Source organism: Triturus cristatus, chromosome 6, assembly GCF_964204655.1.
Source record: "Triturus cristatus chromosome 6, aTriCri1.1, whole genome shotgun sequence".
NCBI lineage: Eukaryota > Metazoa > Chordata > Amphibia > Caudata > Salamandridae > Triturus > Triturus cristatus.
The window spans coordinates 342,320,605-342,346,177 of record NC_140589.1 but is presented as its reverse complement, the minus strand read 5'-3'; positions in this window follow the sequence as shown (position 1 = coordinate 342,346,177).

Here is a 25,573-nt window from a genome sequence, read left to right as displayed (position 1 = left end):
TGTGGACAAGCGTGCACCTTTCAAAACCCTGTGCATTGCCCATAAGATCCTCCACTCCCAAGGTGCTCACATTCTTGCCAATCTTGTGTCACTGTATCTGCCATCTAGGCCCCTTCGGTCGCCCGAACTTAACTTAGCCATTGTTCCTCGGGTCTAGAGGGTGAGAACAGGAGGATGATCCTTCCGAGCCATAGCTCCTGTCCAATGGAACAAACTGCCTCTTTATATCAGGAAAACTCATAACCATCTCATTTAATCAAGTGGTCAACTGGATAAAAAAACATAAATAATTTAAAAGTTCTTTGTCGCTATTTAAAAACTCAGAAAATATGTCCTCATTTTAGTTTTTTAGAGCACTAACCATAATTTTGATGCAAATAAGACCCTCTCATATATGTAATTTCTAAAGGAAATGCTCTAGGTATTACAGTTTTGATTACATCAAAATGACGTCAGGCGTTCCACACTTTTGTAATAAATATAGAATGTTAGCAATCTAGTTGTTCATTGGGATACTGTTAAGAGGCAGAGGCCAGGGGCACGGACTCTGAAAATTGAAGGCAGGTAGGAGAGTGCAGAGGCAAACAATTTGACCACACTGGGCAGGCCGGAAGGGCAGTGGCAGCACAACAGACTATGGAGGGCAATAGAATGGGGGGCAGGGGCAACAAACCAACAATACAGGACTGGCAAGAGAGGCTGTGGCAATATAATAGACCATTGTGGGCAGAAGGAAGAGGCAGTGGTAGTACAACCATACATGCCAACAGACCCGTTTCAGCCAGGAAACGTCCAATGTTTTTAAGCTCAAATGGGCTTTATTTGATCTGTCTCCTGTCTACAATCTCCTCTTTTTCAATGTAACTCAAAGGGGAAAATCAATACCCCAGTTTTTTTTCAAAATCTCCCTCTTACCAAGTTCAAAATGTTCGCAAGTATGGTACATTGAATCATGGTAGGCAGGAGTAGGCCTGGGCGGCAAATTCCGTTCCGCTCGCGGAATTTGCGGAATTTGCGTAATTTCGCGTTCCGCGGAGAATGCGAAATTGCTCAAAAGTCTGCTTTCCGCGATTTCGCAAAATTTTTGCTTGTTCGCGTTCTCAGAATGCATGTTCGCGAGATATTTCTCCTCGAGCACGCAAACAGCAATTGCGAACAGGAAAAAAGCATCGCGAACAAGCAATTCCGCGTGTTCGCGAAATTTCTGCGTGTTCGCGGAGATTTTTTACCGTTTCGCGGAGATTTGCGTAACGCAATTACGCAAATTCCGCCCACCCCTAGGCAGGAGGCATTGGGGTAGGGACATGGATTCGGATAACAGAGGACAGGAGGGACATGGAGAGGTGCACCAAACTGACCCTACAGGGCAGGCATCAGGGTTTGCAGCAGCACAATACACCACACAACGCATGTGGGACGGGAGTGCAGCACAACAATCCATAGAAAGCAATAGGGAGGGGACAGGACCATGCACATGGACAACAGAGAACAGATGGGAAAGAGGCAATGGTAGCTAGCTGACCATAATGGACAGACAGGAGAGAAAGCTGCAGCATAACAGACCATAAAGGGCAGGAGGGACGGATCAGGGGCATTACAATGGAACAGACAAGCCAGGAGGGAGGGAATAGGGGGTCTGCACATGGAAACAGAGGGCTGGGGGCAAGGTGGCAGGGCAGGAGCAGCAAGATGACCATGGAGGTCAGGCAGGATGAGCACTAGAAACAAGACACACCATGGAGAGCAACAATGAGACTATGGTGGCATACACACAGACCATGGAGGGAAGGTGGGAGGGGGTCAGGGGCAGCTAGCTGACCACACAGGGAAGGTGGGAGGGGCCATGGCAGCACAGAAGAAAATGCATGGCAAGCGGGAGGGTTAGTGGCAGCACAATGGCTATGATGGGCAAGAAGGAGGGTGCAGGGGCATGCACAAAGGACCATGGAGGATAGAAGGGAGGGTCAGGACCTGGGCACAGACAAGAAAGTTCAGGGGAAGGGGCCTCACAACAGACCGCGCGGGGCAGGCAGGAGGAGCAGTTGCAGCACAACAGATCAGGGAGGGCAGAAGGGTGTGGCAGTAATATGGACCATGGAGGACAGGAGGAAGGGGATAGGGGCATGGCATGTGGACAGGCAGGGTGGAGGTGGCAGGGACAGGTTACAGTCATCTGACAATGCTAGGCAGGTGGGAGGGGAGTGGCAGCTCAACAGAACACTCAGAGTAGATAGGAGTGGCAGGTCCATGGAACATAGTGGGCAAAAAGGATGGAGCAGGGGCATGCACAAAGAAATCGGAGGGCAGGGGGAAGGAGAATAGGGGCAGCAAGCTAAGCACAGAGGCTAAGCAGGAGGTCAATGATGGGCCATAGAATTGGGTAATGGAGGGCAGGAGGAGTGGACTGGTACATCATGCTAAATGGAGGGCAGTGGCAACACATCAGACCATGCATGGCAGGAGGGAGGAGGCTAGTCCATGGATTCAGACAACAGAGGATAGGGAGGAGGTGGATGGGGCAGCAAGCTAACTGTTCAGAGATGGTGGGTATTAGGAACTTTATTGTTTTTAAAATGTGTGTCTGTGCGAACTACTTAAAATATGAACAAGTATGCAGCATAATCTCACTTTTATTCAGGAAGAAGAGGACGTTTGTGACTGTGACTCCGGGCTCACTTGGCAGAAACACCCCCTGACCCTCCACCCCATCGCAAAATGTAATGCCCGTGAAAAGGGTAGGTGGACGCAGTGTTATATAGAACATAGTCCTGAGAGCACGATTGAAAATGAAAACTAGATGTAGCATATGGTATAAACTATGCACCAAAAAGTGTGATATAAGATGAACTGGGGCGTGAAATATAATATGCAATACATTGTGCGCAATGACAGATTCATTGGAGAGCGCGAGATAGCACAGGCACTAGCGCGTGCTATGCGATATGCGCCTTGGAGTGTAATATGCACAGGGCAGTGTTGTGTAACATAACTAGTCTCTAAAGTTGTAATATAAAATATGTGCTGGGGAGTGTAACGTTGCATATGCACTGTGACAAAGATATGGATCCCAGATTGATATATGTATGGCATAGCGCTGTGCGTTATAACATACACATCGAGGAAGGCACGTTAGATGGGGCAATATAACCCGTGCGAAGGCAAGTGTGGCATGACATATTCACGGGGTGGTGTTACATTGCACATGGGCTAGAGAGTGTTATAGCATACGCACTAGCTGGTGGAATACAACACAGAGGAGTGAGGCAATCGGCGGGCACTGGTGGGTGTAACACAGCATTGGACTCAGCCAGGAGCACGCTGTGACTCTCAAGTGAGGTTCGTCTCCTTTCCAGAGAGTAAAATAAAAAGAATTACAGATCCGGCGGTGGATGTGTTTTTTATTAACCGTGAGGGGGATTTCTTGCATAGTTTGGTCGAATTTTTGTCGAATCCCCTTTGAATGGCTTGGTGTGCGTGTATATTAAATGTGCCCATCAATAGCTACCCATGTTTGTATAAATAAACGACAAGGGTGTCCACTTGGAGAGTACCCACCAGCGGGGGCGCCGGGCCGATTAAGGCCTTGGGAGGGCCAAATTAATTTTTTTCAACAAAAAAAATTAGGGTGCAGGCCCTGGGGGATGGGGTCCCCAGGGCCAGTAAATTAGAAAAAGAAGGGGAGCCACACAGCCCTCCTTCTTAAAGAAATAAAATAAATAAAAGACCGGCATCGCGCTGGAGGCCACACCCCCTCCTTGCAGCACTCTGCAAACACGCCCCCTGGCCAGTTGTAAGTTGGGGAATTAATTCCCCTTCAATACTGAGGGTCCCTGAGGGCCAACTAGCCCAACAGGTATCTCCAGTGTGCGCCAGGGAGCTGCGTTGCAGACAGGTGTTCTGAGGCTACACCCCTTTTTACACCTCTATGCAACGCAGCTCTGTGGCACTTACTGGAGGTACCTAGTGGGCTAGTTTGACCCTAGGGACCCTTAGGATTCAAGGGGACTTAATCTCTCAACTCAGAACGGCCACAGGGCGCGTTTACACAGTGGTGAAGGGAGGGGACGGGGCCTTAGGTGACGTGTGCAAACACGCCCTGTGGCGCGTTTTAAGTTGGGGAAATAATTCCCTTTCAATCCTGAGGGACCCTGGGGGCCAACTAGCCCACCAGGTGCTTCCAGTAAGTGCCACTGCTCTGCGTTTCAGAGAGGTGGTGCAGGCCGTGCCCCTTTTTACACCTCTCTGCAATGGCGCTTACTGGACGTACCTAGTGGGCTATTTTGCCCCTAGGGATCCTCAGGATTCAAGGAGACTTAATCTCCCAACTTAAAAAACGGCCACAGGGCATGTTTACACAGTGGGGAAGGAAGGGGACGGGGCCTGAGGTGACGTGTGCAAACACACCCTATGGCGCGTTTTAAGTTGGGGAAATAATTCCCCTTCAATCCTTAGGGCCCCTGGGGGCTAACTAGCCCACCAGGTGCTTCCAGTAAGCGCCACTGAGCTGCGTTGCAGAGAGGTGGTCCAGGCCGTGCCACTTTTTACACCTCTCTGCAACGCAGCTCTGGGGCGCATACTGGAGGTACCTAGTGGGCTAGTTGGACCCTAGGGACCCTCAGGATTCAAATTAACATAATCTCCCAACTAAAAACGGCCACAGGGCGTGTTTACACAGTGGTGAAGGGAGGGGACGGGGCCTGAGTTAACGTGTGCAAACAAGCCCTGTGGCGCGCACGGTGAAAAACCTGAAAAAAAAAAAAAATAATAAATACATAACTTAGCATTTAAAAAACCGTACAAATTCACTGAAAAAACCATAGGTTTCACACACGTTATAGTTACGAATTAGCATTTAAAAAACCTTGCAAATTCACTTCAAAAACCATAGGTTTCACACATGTTATAGTTAGCTGGACATTTCACTCGTAAAAAACCAATGAAATTCCCCCGTTATAGTTAGTGCAGGCAACTATAACTCACGCGACCGCAATCCTCTGCTGATGACATCAGATATTACATCACTGATGACATATGTGTCTTTATGAAAAATAAATATTTGTAATATATGTATAGCTAAAGATTAATGGAAGAAGACATGGGTAAATAAGTGTCTAAATACAGTGCGCGCGCACCGAGCGCCCACGGTTCGGCGTGCGCGCACCTCGCGATTTAAAAAAAAAAAAAATTGTTTTTTTCGCACTTGGGGGTCCTTCTGTGACCCCCTGACCAAGGCTAGGGGGTCAGGAACTGTCCACTCTGCCCCCTTTTCACGTTCTCCACCTTTTTTTTCACCCCTTCAGACTGCGAGAGACAAAATGGCGGGCGACACTTCCTGGTTTCGACGGATTCGAATGTTTACCGACATCTAACAACCAATCAGAATTGCGCTCGCGCATGGCAGGGTGCGCGCAAAGTGCACGCACGGTGCACGCGTATAGATATTGATATGCTTTTAAATGCTATTTTCTCAGGAAATACTGAACAGATTTACACCAGACCTGCAAAAGGCACTTCCTTGACCTTATGGCTACCTCTCTGCCAAATTTCACGTAATTCTGTTGAGCCGTTCGGGCTGTAGCTGCGATTAAAGGTCCTATGGAAAAATGCATGGGGAAAACGCGTTTTGGACCCCCCCTTTTTCTCGGCCCTTCGCTTGAGGAATCACCCCGAGACTTTCAGGGTAGGAGCTGAACGGAGCGCCCCATTAGTTTTGAAAATTTCGCGAGGATTCGTCAACCGGCGCCAAAGTTATTCAAAATAGAATTTTCAGATTTCCTATGGAAACTAGGTTGTAACTATAACTATCTACTGGCGACCGCCAGTACATAATATATGTATATATATATATTCAACAACTTCCAACTTTTGCTAAAGAAATCAGACTCCGACACTTGGGTAAGCTTCACCATCCAGCTTTCAGTTTATTTGATTCGCTTGACTCGTTTCGGCACACCTGCCTTGTTCACAATGGGAAGACTCTTAAAAACACAATTTTTAAACAGATAGTCGAGGTCACATGGTAGTTTGTCAGATAGATATGGTAAACAGACTTTGCAAATGCAAACATCAATTGAATTACTGGGACCAACTCATTAATCCAGTAGTTAAACATCACTACCAGACCCACACATGTATTATTTTAAAAATCCATATTACATATGCTTAAACTTGATACAAAATGTATACCATAATTTTTGAAAATAAATTATTTTTTCTGAAAATAATTTTTCACCATTGAATTGAAATTCAATTTCCACAGCATTCGCTATTTCATGATAAAATCTCAAGATAGCTAAAAAAAGTTAAAATATCACTCATGGTATACTATACATCATCACATCCAATCAACATTGATGTTGGTCTCAGTGTCCATTTGAAAAAGAATATCGGGCTAGTGCCCCAATGTTAAGTCATATCCAGTCCATGGTTCTGCCAATAAATCAAAAAAGTTTCAATTTAGTAAAAAGTGCATGTGCATAACAGTACGTCTGATATTACGTGCAAAATTGCTATAAATTTTACAGTACCTCTGATTTTCTGTGCAAAATAGCATGTTAAAGTGCAAATTATTTCGTAAACATTAAGACATTTTTAAAATAATAAAAAGTTCTATATTTCATACCCTCAAGCGGAAAAATGGTGCTAAATATTTAAATACCTCCATTGTATTTTTATGCCTAAATTAAACTCACTAAAATATATGAATATAAGTATATAAAGTGCTAGTGCAAACTATGTTATTCTCATACCTTTATAAATTGTAAAAATAGGCATATTAAAGCATTCCCTTGATTAACTCTCACAGTATAAAATATTGTTGTCTAATGACTTAATACAGCACTTTTATTAATCAGTTGCCACATACTCATGTTACTTTACTACTATATACCTATTGTTTGACCTTCTTCCTTCCTCTGAATTTTAAAATCAATGTTCAGCTAAGAATTAAAATGAAAATGAAAATGGGAATTGAAATTATCAATTATGTCAAGTGTACATGTAAATCCTCTTCTATATTCAAACCATTTGGTATTTTGGTATTGAATAAGAGTATGTACTTTGACTCTAATTTGCGCAATTTTCTTTCTCTGTCACCACCTCTCAAGTTTTTAGGGATTTGATCAATCGCAAAATAAACAAGATCATTAATGTTTCCCTTGTGTTCTTCATTGATGTGGCGAGCTACCACATAGTTCTTATCATTATTCTTGATTGCTCTTAAATGTTGGAGTATGCGAATGTGAACCATGTGGATAGTGCTACCAACATACATTTTTGGACACGAACACTGCAAAACATAAACAACATAATCACTTTTACAATTTAGTGAGGTTCTTATCTTCCATGGACTATTGATTAGGGATGATGTTACCTGTTTTTCATTCTTACCATGTTTACAGGCCTTACATTTATAACATTTATGGAAGCCAGGGGTAGTCTGTAACCAGCTCCTTCCCCCTTTCTCCATTTCCGGATTTATTTTAAATAAATCCTCTCTCATTGATTTTGCTTTGTTGAAAGTTATCATCGGTCTTCTTGACACAAGGCCATGTAACACCTGATCCTGCTTTACTAGGTGCCAATGCCTACACAGGCTATCTCTCACTTTTGCCTGGTAGGCATTGTACCCTGTAATCATTCTGATCTGATCTTGTGTTCGTTTTTTCTTTTCACTAACCTTCACTTCATCTGGTTTTAACAGTGTTTCTCTTTGTATGTTGTCTACTTTTTCTTTTGCCTGATTCAGTACTTTGGGAGTATATCCTCGTTGCAAAAATCTCTTATTCAAAGCGCTTTGGGCGTCACCTAGAGTATCTTTGTCACTGCAGTTGCGTTTCATCCTCAAATTTTCTGCATAAGGAATACTAATTTTTAGATTAGGAGGGTGAAAGCTCTCCGCGTGCAGTATTGTGTTTCCTGCAGTTGGCTTGCGATAAGTACGTGTTTGTATTTTCCCTTGTGAGATATACACCTCTAGATCTAAATATGTGACACTCATGCTGCTTATGTGTTCTGTAAATTTTAGATTGAGATTGTTCTCATTAATATTATTAATGAACTCATGTGCTGATTCAATAGAGCCATCTCATATAATAAATAGGTCGTCGATAAATCTGATCCATTTAATTACATGGGTTTCTCAATCTCTACTGAGGTCTACCTTGAGCACCTGCTCCTCCCACCAGCCCATATGCAAATTAGCATAGCTGGAGGTGCAGCAGGTGCCCATCACAGTCCCTTGTAGCTGCCTGTAAGTGTCACCACCAAATAAAAAATGGTTATTGTTAAGACCTAGTCTGCACATTTCAATCAGCATACTTGTGTGCTGCTACAAATTAATGGGTCTCTGGTTTATAAAGTGTCTGACTGCCCTTATACCATCATCATGGGAAATACTGGTGTATAGACTTACCACATCTAATGTAATCAGGAGATATGACTCTTTCCATACTGTATCCACTATTCTGTTAAAAAAATCTCTTGTGTCCTGGATGTAAGCAGGAAGTGCCCTCACATAAGTCTGTAAAAATGCATCAAGGTATCTGGAGGTCGGCTCAAATAAGCTACCAATGGCTGAAATGATAGGTCGCCCTGGTGGTCTTTCTTTATGTTTGTGGATCTTTGGCATTAAATATAAGATTGGTACTACCGGATTGTCTACTTTTAAAAAAGAAAGTTCTGATTTGCTAATTAATCCCAATTCTCGCCATCTAGTCAAGACCTTCACATATTTATGTTGAATTTCTAATAAATTGCTCTGAGGGACTTTTAGATAGCACTCTTTGTCACTCAGCTGTGTCATGGCTTCAGTGTTATATGCCTCTAATGACCACAGAACAAGGTTCCCACCCTTATCTGCCTGCCTTACAACAATGTCTTGTCTATTCTGGACCTTTGTTATCACAGCCTGGTACCTTTTTTCAAACAGGCTTTCATTTTAAAAAAAATCTTTACTAGAAAATACCGATAATTGCTTCAAATCTCTTATCACAAGCTCTGAAAACATGTCAATCGCATCTTTGGGAGTTTGGTGTAAACGTTGATTTAGATTTAAATGCTGTAATTGGTCTATCAAAAACATTTAGACAAAATAAATCATCAGTTTGACTAATTGAGTCCACCAAATCCAACCTATCTGCCTCTCTCATCAATTGTTGACATGTAAATTGTACCTCCATATCTCCAACTTCCAGATTACCAGGGTCTTCGTTCAGTATCTCCATATTTTCTTTACGAGTATTGCTCTTCATACTAAAAAACTTTTTCAATTTTAATTTCCTTATGTACTTGAAAAAGTCAATGCGCGTCTGTGTGTAGTTGAAATTGGTACGTTTACAAAATGAAAATCCCATTGACAAAACCTTAATTTCATCAGATGTTAGGGTCAAATCTGTTAGATTAATAACTGATTCTATTTCTTCCAGCCCTTGCGTTGATAAAGTTCTTTCTTCTTCTTGCCTGATCGTATTTCCATTCCCGCCCCTTCTATTTTTCCGTTTCCGTAATTTTCTTTTCTTTGATTTTGAAAGTTCGTTCTGACACCTTGAGTCCGGTCCTGATATAAAAAACCAAACTCTTCAATTATTGACGGTGGATTCGAAATTTCATTTTCATTTGCCACACCATCTTCAGATGCTGTTTCGATATCTGAGCTGACTACTGAGCTAGTTTCTGATGTATCTCCGCGTACACCTGGTCCTCTTGTTGATTGTGTTCCCAAGGTACTACTTGCTTTTGAAAGTCTTTGTTTCCTGATATTGTCGAAGCGACGTGCAAACATATATATTTGCCCTCTCTGATAATCCTGGCGGTCCTGCTGGAATTTCTTCGCTTTTCTTTCAGTTATAGACTGCTCATATTTAGTCAGACGTGCGTTTAATTCGGATTGGAATTTTTTCATATCATCATCACCCAAAAGCTTCTTTAAATCATCTTCCAATATGGTGATTTCAGCCAGGATTTTGTCGCGATCTTTTGAAGCATATTTTATCAATATCTTCATCATGTTTTCCGAAGCGCAAGCGTTGTTTAGCGCCCACTCTCCCAGCATTTCTGGGTCAGGATTTTCGTATGTGGGGGCTGTTAGCACTCGTAGACCTCGGGGAATTCTCCCTACATCTAGGTATTTCGTCAAGGATTTCACTTCCCACCATTTCGAAATTTCATTGCGCCATATATATATATATATATAGATATATAATCTACTGGCAGTCGCCAGTAGATAGTTAAAGTTAGAACCATGTTTCCATAGGAAAAGCATTTTTTGATTTGCTAATAACTTTGGCATCGTTTGATGAATCTTTACGAAATTTTCCAAAAAGTTACTCTTTTTTTTATCAGCTCCTATCTTGAAAGTTTGGGGGTGATTCGTCAAGGGGGGGCTGAGAAAAAAGGGGGGTCCCAAAACGTGTTTTCTCCATGCAATGTCTATAGGAAACTTTAGACAAGGCTACAGATCAAACTGCTGAACAAAATTGCGCCAAATTTGGCAGGGAGAAAGGTCTTGGTCCAGAATGCACGCTTTTGTTGAAATGGGGGTGTAGGAAGGTGGATATCTGACTATGGTTACCCCCAATTTTTTACCTAGTGTCTAGCTGGTTTTTCGACTTAGTAGGCCTGAGATCCTCCCATTCAGGGTCTTAGCCTGTCTGCTCTCTCTTTAACATGGACTCCATGTACCCTAGGTACATAACCCATTGGAACTAGATCACCCAGTGAGCCCCTGTACCAGTGTACACTAGGTACCCTGGGCATTGGTGTATCTAAGGCCTACCAGGGGCTGAAGCATGTATTGTGCCACCCCTGGCCTGGCCTAACAAATTTGACACAACTGGCTGATCACTCAGCTGGGGTAAGTTGGTGTAACCACCTCTTACTTAGGTGTAGTATACCTATACCTAACCTTAAATGGGACACATGTTAACCTATAAGTCACTCCTATGGCAGGCCTTGACAAACCTGAAGGCAGAGTGCTTGGTTTCATGTGAGATGGTGCTCTGGCATGCGCTGAGCCTGTCTGCAGTGGTCGGAACAACTTCCTTCTACCGTTTCCAGATATCATCATACCATAAACTCTTGAGTGCATTATGAACCTCGCGGTTAAATGCTATCTTTGGTTTGGCTTTATCAAAACATGTCGAGTAAGGTGTCATACGAATTGGAATACTAACCCCCCGCCAATTCTGGCGACGGGGTTAGCATTCCACCCTTCTAGAGGGACACGACATGTACAGTACCTGAAACCCGGGTAAAATCAGACATAGCCTCAGCTCCACAAAATGGATGCTGCCACCACAGACACAAGTCTGCCCTCCTGCTGCTGGGAGTCCTTCCAGCTTGGGAGACGTGGACAAAGGGTTTCCTGCCAGGGGAGGTGCGGGCACCACCCCAGACAGGATTTTGTGTATTGGTCAGGTAGGGCTTGAATGGAATCAGACATGCCTGAGGCTCACAAGGAGCCTCGGTGCATATGCCAGTTCAAACCGGTCCTGGGGCACACCAGCCCCGGACCTGGGGCGAGCTGCACAAAGGATTGAGGGTGTAACCACCCCCCTTCCTGGTCCCACCCTTAGGGAGGGACCTAGCAGGTAGTCCGGCCCCTAGAATCCGCTTAAAGGTAGGAGCTGTGTCCTAAGACTTCGGACATCCTGGAATCAACTTACTACAAAGAAGAAGACGGGAACTTCGACGCTCTGCTGCACAGAGGACAGAAGGAAATCTCCCCTATGGTCCGGGAGTGACCATCTTGCTAACGCAAGCACCAACCAGCTATTCGACGTCTGCTTTGCCGCCGGATCCCGAGCCCAGAGCCCGACAAGACCTGGACCTCCAGACCTCTCACCGCCCGATCCACAGTCCCTGAAAAGAAGGAACCCGTGGAGGCACCGAGACACGTGGAGCCAGCCATCTTGAAAGACCCACGACAAGCTGCAAGCGCGACAACAGAGGCTCCCTCCAAGTTGTGCTTTGGGTCCTGAGAAGCCCAACATCCGAGCAGCATCTGCACCAAAGGTGAGCCCTCCAGCATCTCCACGATCTGCGTGGGGCCCCTCTGCACTTTGCACCTTGACGTGCCTGCCCGGTCCCTGGCCCGTTGGCTAGTGGCCATTTTGGCGACGAACCTTGACATCTACGACACTGGTCTGGTTGCTCCAGACTGGCCCCAGCTGCTCTCCAAAGGAGCAGCCCCTCTGACCTTGCTGGTCAGAACAAACAGCTTTCTTTACTTTCCACGACTCCTGCCTTTGCCAAGGCTTGTTTGCTTCCTTCGAGTCGCCGACACCGCCGACAGCGAGAGCCTGCGTGGGACAGCTCGTGACTCGACTCCTGGACGTCGTCGACCTTCAGGGACCACGTGGCTGCGGAGACAAGCTACACCTCATCACCTGTTTGCACCCGATATCGCCTGGTACCTACCTGGTGCCACGCCGGTCACTGGCTAGTGACTGTGAACACTGTCCCCTCTGCTTTCAGGTCTTCTACAACTCCGATCCACTCTTGGATCCACCGCATCTCTTCTGGACCGACCGCCTGCAGCATCTTTGTCATCAGGCTCCATTGAATCGATAGACGAAACCCGACGCACTTCGAGACCTATGCACCCGCTTCCTGTGGGTGAGGTAAAGCTGGCGCCCAAGTGTAGAGAAACATCTCTAGTGTCTGTGTTTTAAGTCCCAAGTTCGTAGTCCATCCAGAAGACCCTTCTAGCAGTAACTTTTGAACTTTTACTCACCCATTGAAAACCTATGGGAGCCCGCGTGTAACTTTCCTCACTGCACACGCGACCCGTGGACCTCCTGGTCACTAACTGAAGTTAGCTCCTTGTAGGCCCAGCGATTCTAGAGGCCCTAGGCCTTTTCCCTTTCCTGTTCGTGGTACTTATACCACTATTTTAGTATATGGTTTGAGTGGCCACCAGGGCCCATCCATATAAAGTGCAACTTCTGTATATTGTAATACTTTCTTGTTTAACGATTTGTGCTCCTGTGCTCATAAAGAGTCTAGGGGATACTTTGAGTAATAAATACATATATATTTTGAATATATATCTGTGTGGTGTCCTTTCATTGGTATAAAATGGGGTTACATATGGTAAAACAGCCTGCTTAACACGCTTTAACGAGTTTAGCCTCAAAGACTGCTTAGCCTACACTACCACTAGGGCAGCTAGTCCGAAAAGGTTGACTTACAACCACACCATAAGGGTTGCTTGGCATGGTACAAGGTGGTCACTTTAACTAGTGAACATCATATACCAGGCCAACTTCTCACAGGGGGTAAATCCGTTCAGTAGTTTTAGAGAAATATCAAATTTACAGATATCGATATTTGAGAATTCTGACATCTGATTGGCTGAGGTGTTACGAGCACGAGCGTGCAGCTGATTGGCTGCGAACTGTTGAAACTAGGAGGTGTTTGCAGCCATTTTGTGACTAGGTTGAAAGGCGTAGGGTGGAAAAAAAGAATAATTGTATAAGAGGGTATAATAGGGACACTGTGGTCTTAGTTTAAGCAGTCTGTAAGGTGCAGAGGCAGGGAGTTTGAATGTTGCGTAGACCGTGGAAATTACGTCCGCAGAACAACGGTGCGCGGTATTGCGGCAAGGTTGCGTAGGCTCTGGAAATCCCGTCGGGAAAACAATGGGCCGTATTGCGGACAGCAGTGTGTAAGGTGCACACACAGGTAGTGTGAATGTGCGGTATTGCAGCAATGTTCAGTAGGCTGTGTAACGGTATAACGGTGCACACACAGGTAGTGTGAATGTGCGGCCTGGAAAAAAAGAGAATTGTATAATAGGGTAGAGTAGGAACAGTGTGGTCTTAGTTTAAACAGTCTGTACAGTGAATATAATGCGCAGTAATGTTTACTTATAATGCGGTGTTCACTTTTATCACGGACAGTGTCACTTTCTTAGACGAAATTTAATATTATGTGGGACCATTGAAAGTAGAAGTGTTGTCAGCCATTTCCTCCCCCTCCGCGGAGCATCAGGGACATCTGATTGGGTGACGTGTTCTAAGCAGGACCTTCCCAAACTTAATGTTCATTGGCTGTAAACTATTGAAAGTAGAAGTGTTGTCAGCCATTCCCTCCCCCTCCGCGGAGTATCAGGGACATCTGATTGGGTAACGTGTTCCAAGCAGGAGCTTCCCAAGCTTAATGTTCATTGGCTGGGAAACATTGAAAGTAGAAGTGTTGGCAGCCATTTCGTCCCCCTCCGCGGAGCATCAGGGACATCTGATTGGGTGCCCTGTTCTAAGCAGTACCTTTGCAAGCTTAATGTTCATTGGCTGTGAAGCATTACAAGTAGAAGTGTTGGCAGCTGTTCCCTCCTCCTCTGCGGAACACCATGGGCACTTAATTGGCTAAAGTGTTATGAGTACAAGATTGCTCCTTATTGGCTGGGAACGGTTCACTGTTATCAGCCATTTTGTGACGCAGTTCAAGAAAGTATGGGAAAAAAAGTAGGGGAGAGTAGGAACACTATTAACTGTACAGTGCTCGCAAGGTGGTTTATAGGGACTGTAAAGGGAAAAATAGTTTTTTATATATTTTAAGGGCCATTTATATAATTTGAGTGGGCCTTACAAATCAAGGCGGGAAAATAACAGTGTGTGTTGCGGACTTCTTGTTATTAAGTCTGTGGGTGGAATACTTCCCACAAACACTATTTACTTAGAATGTGGTGTTTACTTTTCTGACGGGGAGGTGTGGTTGCGCTGCAAAAATTTCAGTGTAGGTTTGAAACAGTATTTATTAAGCAATCACTAATATACTTTCTTAGGAAAGTGAAGCTGTATATATCGGAGGGGTGACAAATAAAAACGCAATTCATAAAATATCCCTTAAGCGTGGCCACACCGTCCCTTTTTTTGTTGGACATAGTTTGTAAAAGTGTTGCCCCATATTCTTGTAATATACAAGGGCATCAGTTACTTTTAGATAAAGTAGAAAAGAAGTGCAACAATAAATACTCCCGCACTACATCATCCGAGGTCACAACAACAATCGCCAGTAAAAAACTGATATTAAACTAAATGTGATATTACATAGAAATGTACGCTTCATCAAAACATTACATGAAGCACTATGTATACAATTTGTTTTTACAACTACTTTTTGATGAAACATTAGCCGTGTAACAAACTGTGAGGTACTAAGTTATCTACGGAAATAACTATAGTATGTATTGTAAATGTGTTGCACAGATAGATGTCCAAACCCTTTGAAGTACTATAAACACACAGTATATGTATATATAGGGTGAGTTTATAGTATTTCACAGGAGAAGAAGAATAAGGGTTCCTACAAAAAACTACATTATTTTTACAATTTGTATTCTGTAGAACGCGGGAAAGTTTTGCCGTAGTGCTTAGAGGTCGCTGACTGCTCCGCTGATAGATCAGGTACTCCTTTAAGAATATATAGGATAATGGTATAATATACACTACTATTCCAATATACTCTATAATATAAGGAGACGGAGAATAACAAAATATTTTCCAGCTGTGAAGATGTTCAAAGCTTCTTTTCTCCGGAACTTCGAAATGTTTCGTCCTCGTGCTGACTGGTCATAAAGTCTTCTGAGATCAAAATGACTGTGAATATTAGATAGTGAATATAGTGTGAGTATGTATATTAGAATATACATACTCACACTATATTATCCCAGGGGGGGAAACAAAGTTAGAACGAGAAGCTGCTGATGTTACATAAAAATCTTGAGTTTTGGCGCCCACGGGTCACCAACACGTCTGTGGTCAAGTATAGTTTCACTATTATAATATAGAAAATCACACTATATGAGCTCAAATGAGCCAGTACAGGAACAGTGTATCCTCTATTCTGTCTGTTTCTGAATACAAGCTGCTGACGTTACATATAAATGGCAAAAACAACCAATAACACTTTTTTGTAAATGCATATCTTTAAATATTCACAAATACCTACGTAGTACAAATCCGTAATATCTTTTGTCAAAAGAAGACTCCGACGTTAGAAAACTGACCTGCATCACAGAATAACTCGCAAAAACGAAACTAATTGAGCAACGGGTGTGGTTTATATACTTTTTGGTTATTCAGTAGTCTATGGAAGGAACATGCGGCTCCACCCATTTAGATGTCACGTTTTACAGTTGACACGTGCTCACGTTTTCACTGTTTAACTTGTGCACGTGTTGGGAAAAGTTACAAAATGTCAAGCTGTAAAGGTTTCGATTCCGATCTTCACACATATACGTATAACGTTGGAGAGATTAATAACTGTTACCCGGCAAACCGTGTCATTTCCTTTCTTGTAACTAAAAACAACTATTAATTGCCGTAATTCTAAATAGAAGACATAAAAAAATATCGTTCAGAATAGAAGAAAAATAAAATATGTGCTAATATTTGTCATCACTATGGTTTTAAATTTAAAAAATGCCAGGATTTGTAAAGCGTACAGCTACCTCCAGAGAGGTGTCCCAGTGCTCGGGAGCGTCGGGTAGATTAAGCAAGGTATTGCCCATAGTGTCATAGTGGTGGGCTAACGTGCCGCCGGAGCTGGGAATCGAACTGTGAATGCTGTTGTTCGAAGTCAGGTATCATAGCTGCTGCGTCACAGTTTTTCTACCCTTACCTTTTAATTAGTGCTAATTAAGTTTTAAACATTGTTAAATTATAACTTATATCAGACTACTGTTACAGTTAGTTTTTGACTACAAAAAGTATGCACGTCTTTTTAAAATTTACTTAAGAACAATATAGGTTTCAGGGACAATGTTGTTAGAAATTAGCATTTAAAAAACCTTTGAAATTCACTGAAAAAACCATAGGTTTTACAGACATTATAGTTAGAAATTAGCATTTAAAAAACCTTAGAAATTCACTGAAAAAACCATAGGCTTCAGGGAGGTTATAGTTAGCTGGACATTTCACTCGTACAAAACCAGAGAAATTCCACCGTTATAGCTACTTCAGCTAACTATAACTCGCGCCCCCGCAATGCACTGCTGATGACGTCACATATTACATCACTCATGACATGGTCAGTGACATCACTGATGACATCACTGATGACATCTCAAATGACATCACTGATGACATCACTGATGACATCATCCATTGAGTATGTGTTTCTGAACAGTTTTATAAAAAAAGGCCTGTTAAAAAATAAGTGGGTGTACAAGTGTGTGAATGGATGATTTTCTAGGTGCGTAACTGAGTCTATAAGTGAGTCATTAAATGTATCTTACTGCAGACTAGTGACTAAACTGTGTGAATGTCTGTATGTGTCTGTGTGTTGGTGTATAAGTGGCAGAATGGTTTTGTGAATAGCTATATGAGTGTCTATATGGGTTATTGATTGGTTGTCTGAGTATCTGTATGGGTGCCTGAGTGTTTGTGTGGGTAGGGTGTGAGTGACTCTGTGACTAGATGTGTGAGTGGGTGATTCAGTGGGTGCATGTTTTTAAGAGTGCATCTGTGATGGACTGTATGGTTGGGTGAGTGTATGTATGGGTGTGTTAGTGATTGAATGTATATCTCAGTTGTACATGTGTCAGTAACTACATATGTGAAACGCAATGAATATGTGTGTAAGAGTATATAACTATCTATATGTGAGAGTGTGTGATTTTTGGAGTTGCTGTATGCACCATGGTGCAAGGATATCTGTGTCACGTGCTGTTTGTTTTTCTGCAGGAAGACACAGAATTTGTTAGTATTTTTACTTGAGTGTTTTTAACTGTATAGGTGAGTAAATTTTTACTGTGATTAATTATTTGCATGACTGACTAGATGTATCAGTACCTCAATGGATGATTGGCGGTGTGTGAGTGTCTATATAGGTGTATAAATGCACAGAGTGACTGTAAGTATGAGTGGCTGTACAGGTGAGTGAGTGGAGATGTATGTAGACCTAAAAGTCAATGAGTGGGTGGGTAGTTATTGGTATTGGAGTATCTATGGTTGTCAAAATGGCCGTCTGAAATTTTGAGTCGGTATATCAAAGGTTATATTAGGGTGTGAGAAGATGAACTAATTTATCACATGGATGATGTCATCAGTGATGTCATCAGTGATGTCATTTGAGATGTCATCAGTGATGTCACTGACCATGTCATGAGTGATGTAATATGTGACGTCATCAGCAGTGCCTTGCGGGGGCGCGAGTTATAGTTAGCTGAACTAACTATAACAGAGGAATTTCTAGGGTTTTGTACGAGGGAAATGTCCAGCTAACTATAACACCACTGAAACCTATGGTTTTTTCAGTGAATTTCTAAGGTTTTTTAAATGCCAATTCCTAACTATAACGCCCCTGAAACCTTTGGTTTTTTCTGTGAATTTCAAAGGTTTTTTAAATGCCAATTCCTAACTATAACGTGCATGAAACCTATGGTTTTTTCAGTGAATTTCAAAGGTTTTTTAAATGCTAATTCCTATCTATAACTTATCTCTGAAGATATCATGAAAAGCATTCTTTTTTAAAAGTAGGGTGCACATTAGTTTTGTGGAAAAGCATCTTTGTGATTGGTTAAGAAAAAGCAGTTTCAACGTGGAGTACATATCATAGGATAAAATTTGCTCAGCTCAACCACACCTGCTACTTGCATTTGGAAGGCACTGTTCGAACTTAAAAAATCGTCAACTTTTAACCTGCATGTGTCGTTAAATGTTCAAGAAAATGTTACAATAAAATACCGTAAAGTTTTAAAAAATTGATGAACTTTTAACCTTCACGGATTGTAGAATGTTCTAGAAAGTGTGTTGATAGAATACGTTGCACTTCTGACTTCTATGTGTTGTTGAATATTAAAAAAAACGGTTCATATGGAAAACTAAAAAGAAACCAATAGAGGAGTTTTGAAACCTAAAAGAATCAAGGAACTATTCTAATTTATTCTTTACATGTATTTATGTGTGCAGCAACAAAATTTGAGACACAACAGCACTAGGAAGAGGAAGAAGCAGGGAGTGGGGGGAGGAGGGGAGATGGGCAGAATGGCACACATGCACAATTAAGTACAACACACATATAGACTAACAATGGCCAAAATGAAACACACCAACAAGGAGCACAAGTCACACAACCTGCCAACATCACACCACTGAACGAGCATAGAAGTGAAAACCACGCTGCATTCATACAGGATGTGTACAAAGGCCAGTTGTTGGTGTTGTGGGATGTCTGCGACCGTGGTCATCATGGATGAGATGCACATGGTCGAGTTCACTGTGTGTTATGTTGCCAAACGGCTGCTCCTCCCTCCCACGAGCCCCCACACTGTTGTACGGTGAGCTGTTGTATCTTGTGCACTCGTACGGCACGCCATTGAAATGCCTATTTGCGCATGTCCTGCTACAATCCAACAACAACATCACAGTGCCGTTTGGAGGTGGTGCATGCCACTTTACAACATCGACTGCTGCGGCTCTTGTAACAGGCAACACCAGAACACAGAGACACACTTACCGCACTTCCTGTGCACAGACATGTCCGAGACACCCCGTTCCCCTTGCCGGATAGGCACACCCCTGCACTGACCTGTGAACCCCAGACCAGCACACGCCAGTTGTGCATGCAGGAGGATGCGTACGTAGCTACACATCCAGGCTCACTGCCAACGCTGAGATGACAGCACACTATGATGTTGCAGGGCTCGTGCCTATCATGCTAAGACAATGACCACAGGGACACACTTACTAAGATATGGTTTTGGGGGGTATTGGCGGTCCTGGAGTTGTTGAGATGAGTCTTCTGGCCCTCATGGGTATTCCTGTATCATGCTCATTGACTCTATGGCACCTGTGGGTGTTCTGGTGTGGCTCTTGGCTGTGTTCCCTTTCATGGTGCAGGTAGTTGTCCTGCTTAACACCAGCAGAAAGCAGGTGTAAAATCCCTGGTGCTAACGTGTCTTATCACCGGAATTTGTTTCGCATTGCAATTGGTGTGAAAGCTGTGATGTGATTTTTTTCGTGTACAGAACAATATATGAACTGAGCAGTGTATCTCGTCAAGATCCAGCACCTGACGCACTATTCCCAATCAATATAAATACAATGAGATTTCTTAATAGATTTCGTGTGTACACTGTAAGTGCAGCCAATACCTCAGTACAATACAATACAGGATTTTAGTATTTGAATAAATCGCAAAGGTGCAACTCATGTCTTTTTGCACGGGAACGGCTACTCTCCATTTCATTATCAGCACTTTAACGGAAGTAAAGTTGAGATAAATCTAACACACTATTCAGAAGTTGGTGCAAACTGCAGATATCACCAGTATTCCAGCGATAAGTACCCCAAAATTTAACACCATAGTGGACTCCATCAAATAACAGTAATAAGAAGAAGAAAGAGTCACACAGCAGTTAAGAGAACAACCAAAAACATAATTTGTTTTTCAAACTTTATTTTTTATAATAATAAATATATAAACGATAAACTATTTTCAAACTTTATATTTTTCTTAACATAAATATAAACAACAAACTAATAAACAAAATGTAACAACAATAATACAAAACAACAAAGCGGAACACTCCTGTGGGAACGACGGATGTCGACGACAGACCTGAAAAATCAAAAAGATTGTTAAAAAAAAAACAACATGGTATGCTTAACAAAATACCACAAGAAACAAATCACAGATATATAAAATGTATACAGCTAACAAAATTTTATAAGTTTAACTTACAAAAACTGTAAATGTTGCCGCTTTAAAATATTTACCGAATCTGAGGAATTTTTTTTGCAGAAGGCACCACGCCCACAACGTTTTTCTTCAGTGGTGAAGACATATTTAACTTTTTCCAAGGGGCAAACAAAGACCAATGCCACCTTCTTCATTCGCAAGATTTGCCAAAGAGTTCTGTTACGAGGGGATCCTAACATAAAAAATACTCGTGCGGCACAGCAAGTATGATGAAACACCTAAGGACCCTTCATCCAAACAATCTTGCACGAGAAGAGTGCAAACAGATGAGAAACACTCCTGTTCTGTATCTGTAAAAAAGAATCACAAATAAATGTATATTAATAACTTTCAAATGTATACTATTCCATTACTGTACAAACACATTTTATATAAAAACTGACTAAGAAACTATAGCCCTGACCCACAAGTGTGACGATCGTTAAAACACTACATGCATAGTGCATACTACTTTGAAGCAGTTCATGCCCTAAAGCCTACCTCACTAAAAGACTACATGCTAACTGACTAAATGATTACGGTACTATAAGGAGACACACTGGGTGAGTGACAGGGTGTTTGCTAGAAGAGTATGAATACTAACTAGGGAATTGAAGGCGTGAAACACAACTGTGTAGGTGATTAGAGGACTGCATCAATACTGCAAAGGCATTTAAAGCAGTCCATGTGCTAAGGCCTGGCTCACTGCATGACTACTTGGGTACTGACTGAATGATTAGAGTACAGCAAGGAGAGTGCCTAGGTGAATTTATAAGTGCTAGGCTTTTCGCACAGGGAATGGATTAGTACTTGGTACTGAATGAGTCACTAGAGGAGTGCAAATGCAGTCACAAGTGCTGGACTGTATGGATACTGACTAGGAAATTGAAAGTGTGAAAGACAAGTGTCTAGGTGGTTAGAAGACTGCATGTATAGTGCATAGGGGTATGAAGAAGTCCATGTGCTAAGGCCTGGCTCAGTGTATGAATACTTAGGCACTGACTGAATGATTAGAGTACTGCAAAGATAGTATCTTGGTGAATTTATAAGTGTTTGGGTTTTAGCACAGTGAATGGATTAGTACATGGTGCTGAATGGGCCACTAGAGGACTGCAAAGAGAGTGACAGGGTATTTCCTGGAAGTGTATGGATACTGACTAGGGAATTGAAGGTGAGAAAGACAATTGTGTAGGCGGTTAGAGGACTGCATGCATAGTGGATAAGGGTTTGAAGCAGTCCATATACTAAGCCCTGGGTCACTGGATGAGTACTTGGGTACTGACTGAATGATTAGAGTACTGCAAGGAGAGTGCCTGGGTGAATTTATTAGGGTTTGGCGCAGTGAATGGATTAGTACATGATGCTGAATGGGTCACTAGAGGACCGCAAATGGAGTGGCAGGGTGTTTGCTGGAAGTGAACGGATACTGACTGGGGAATTGAAGGTGTAAAAGACAAGTGTATAGGTGCTTAGAGGACTACATGCATAGTGGATAGGGGTTTGAAGAAGTCCATATGCTAAGACCTGGCTCAGTGCATGAATACTTAGGCAGTGACTGAATCATTAGAGTACTGGAAAGAGAGTGTCTTGGTGAATTTATAAGTGTTTGGGTTTTGGCACAGTGAATGGATTAGTACATGCTGTTGAATGGGTCTCTAGAGGACTGCAAAGGAAGTGACAGGATATTTCCTGGAAGTGTATGGATACTGACTAGGGAATTGAAGGTGTAAAAGACAAGTGTATAGTATGTTAGAACACTACATGCATACTGCATAGACATTTGAAGCAGTCTATTTGATACTTATAAACTGACTAAATAATCAGACTACTTCTAGGACAGTGCTTAGGTAAAACTTTTAAATTTTCAGTTCTGCCACAGTGAACAGAATAGTACATGGTACTGCACCTTAGTGTCAAACCCTGACTCATTTTATCAATGCATAAGCAAAGACTAGCTTCTAATGCTACTAAAACTTGACAACATGAGAGGTTTTAAATTAGTTATCTGTCAGCAAATACACAATGTTACCAAATGCCTCTCTCACAGTGGTTCTCAAATGCACACAGACTCACAGTGTGATTCTACACAACAACCACTATACCTAGGAGTTTACCAAAAATCATTCACTACTGTGGAAGTGGTAAGCGAACTGCACACAATCTTCATATTTCAGGACTGCACTTTTATGTCAAAGCCTGACTCATATAATCAAAGCATAAGCAAAGACTGGCTTCTAATGCTACTAAAACTTCACAACATGACCGGTTTTAAAACAGGTATATGTCAGCAAATACACGATGTTACCAAATGCTTCTGTCAGAATCCTTACCCAAATGCACACAGACTCACAGTGTGATTTTAGACAATCAACACTATCCTAGGACTTTACCAAAACTCATTCACTACTGTGGAAGGGGTAAGGGGACTGCACACAATCTACATATTTAAGTACAGCACATCAGTGTCAAGGCATGACTCATTTAATTAACATATAAGCAAAGACTGGATTCTAATGCTACTAAAACTTCACAACATGACAGTTTTTAAAACAGTTATCTGTCAACAAATACATGATATTACCAAATGATTCTCTCACACTGATCCCAAACACACACTAACTCACAGTGTGATTCTAGACAAGCACCACTATCCCTATGAGTTTACCAAAACTCATTCACTACTCTGGAAGAGTTAATGGTACTGCACACAATCTACATATTTAAGTACACCACATCAGTGTCAAAGCATGACTCATTTAATCAACGCATAAGCAAAGAGTGGTTTCTAATCCTACTAAAACTTCACAACATGACAGGTTTTAAAACAGTTATCTGTCAGCAAATACATGATGTTACCAAATGCTTCTCTCACAGTGATCCCAAATACACAGTAACTCACAGTGTGATTCTAGACAAGCACCACTATCCCTGTGAGTTTACCAACACTCATTCACTACAGTGCAAGTGGTAAGGGAACTGCACACAATCTACATATTTCACAACTGCAATTTACTGTCAATGCCTGACTCATATAATGAAAGCATAAGCCATAACTGTCTTCTAATGCTACTAAAACTTGACAACATGACATGTTTTACAACACTTATCTGTCAGCAAATACACGATGTTACCAAACACTTCTCTCACAGTGGTTCCCAAATGCACACAGACTCACAGTGTGATTCTAAACAAACAACACTATCCCTTGGAGTTTACCAAAACTCATTCACTACAGTGGAAGTGGTAAAGGAACTGCACACAATCTACATATTTCACGACTACACTTTAATGTCAATGCCTGACTAATTTAATCAACGCATAAGGAAAGACTGGCTTCTAATGCTACTAAAACTTGACAACATGACAGGTTTTAAAACAGTTATCTGTCAGTGAATACACGATGTTACCAAATGCTTCTCTCACAATCCTTACCCAAATGCACACAGACTCACAGTGTGATTTTAGACAATCAACACTATCCTAGGACTTTACCAAAACTCATTCACTACTGTGGAAGGGGTAAGGGGACTGCACACAATCTACATATTTAAGTACAGCACATCAGTGTCAAGGCATGACTCATTTAATCAACATATAAGCAAAGACTGGATTCTAATGCTACTAAAACTTGACAACATGACAGATTTTAAAACAGTTATCTGTCAGCAAATACATGATGTTACCAAATGATTCTCTCACACTGATCCCAAATACACACTAACTCACAGTGTGATTCTAGACAAACACCACTATCCCTATGAGTTTACCAAAACTCATTCACTACAGTGCAAGTGGTAAGGGAACTGCACACAATCTACATATTTCAGGACTGCACTTTTGAGTCCAAGCCTGACTCATTTAATCAAAGCATAAGCAAAAACTGCCTTCTAATGCTACTAAAACTTGACAACATGACAGGTTTTAAAACAGTTATCTGTCAGAAAATACACGATATTACCAAATACTTCTCTCACAGTGGTTCCCAAATGCACACAGACTCACAGTGTGATTCTAGACAAGCAACACTATCCCTAGTAGCTTACCAAAACTCATTCACTACTGTGCAAGGGGTAAGGAGACCACACACAATCTACATATTAAAGTACAGCACATTAGTGTCAAAGCATGACTAATTTTATCAATGCATAAGCAAAGACTGGCTTCTAATGCTACTAAAACTTGACAACATGACAGGTTTTAAAACCGTTATCTGTCAGCAAATACACGATGTTACCAAATGCTTCTCTCACAGTGGTTCCCAAATGCACAAAGACTCACTGTGTGATTCTAGACAAACAACACTATCCCTTGCACTATACCAAAACACATTTCTTCATCTAGAAGTAGTACTACATTTTAGTGTAGAAACATAACTCATTTCACAAATTCATAAACAATGACTGGTTTCTAATTCTACCAAAGTATAAAAACTGCACAGTTATCTGTTTACAAACACATGAAAAACACAAATGCTTATCACAGAATGGTTTCTACATGCACACTCATTGTAGAGAAAAAAAGTACTCCCTACACTTTAGCAGGAAAAATACATTAGTCTGATTAAAATCAAATTAGTCTACATACATCCCCTCACAATTAAATAACTCATCTTTCAAGTTCTTTTGTAGATTAAGAAGTATATCAATCACTCACCATATTTTCTTTTACAGAATCTCTGCACTGTGCACCTCTCAGCAAAAGCAAAGAATGAAAAAGTTTCCCTTTCATTTTCCACACATATACATGTAAACATCAAATCACAATCCTTCGCACACAAATTCAAAAGCATACACACATTTCTATTGGTTAAACATTTAAACCCTTTCCAACTGAAATACATTTCAACCCTTCCCCCAATCTGCCTTCTGCCTGTTACCATAGAAACAGT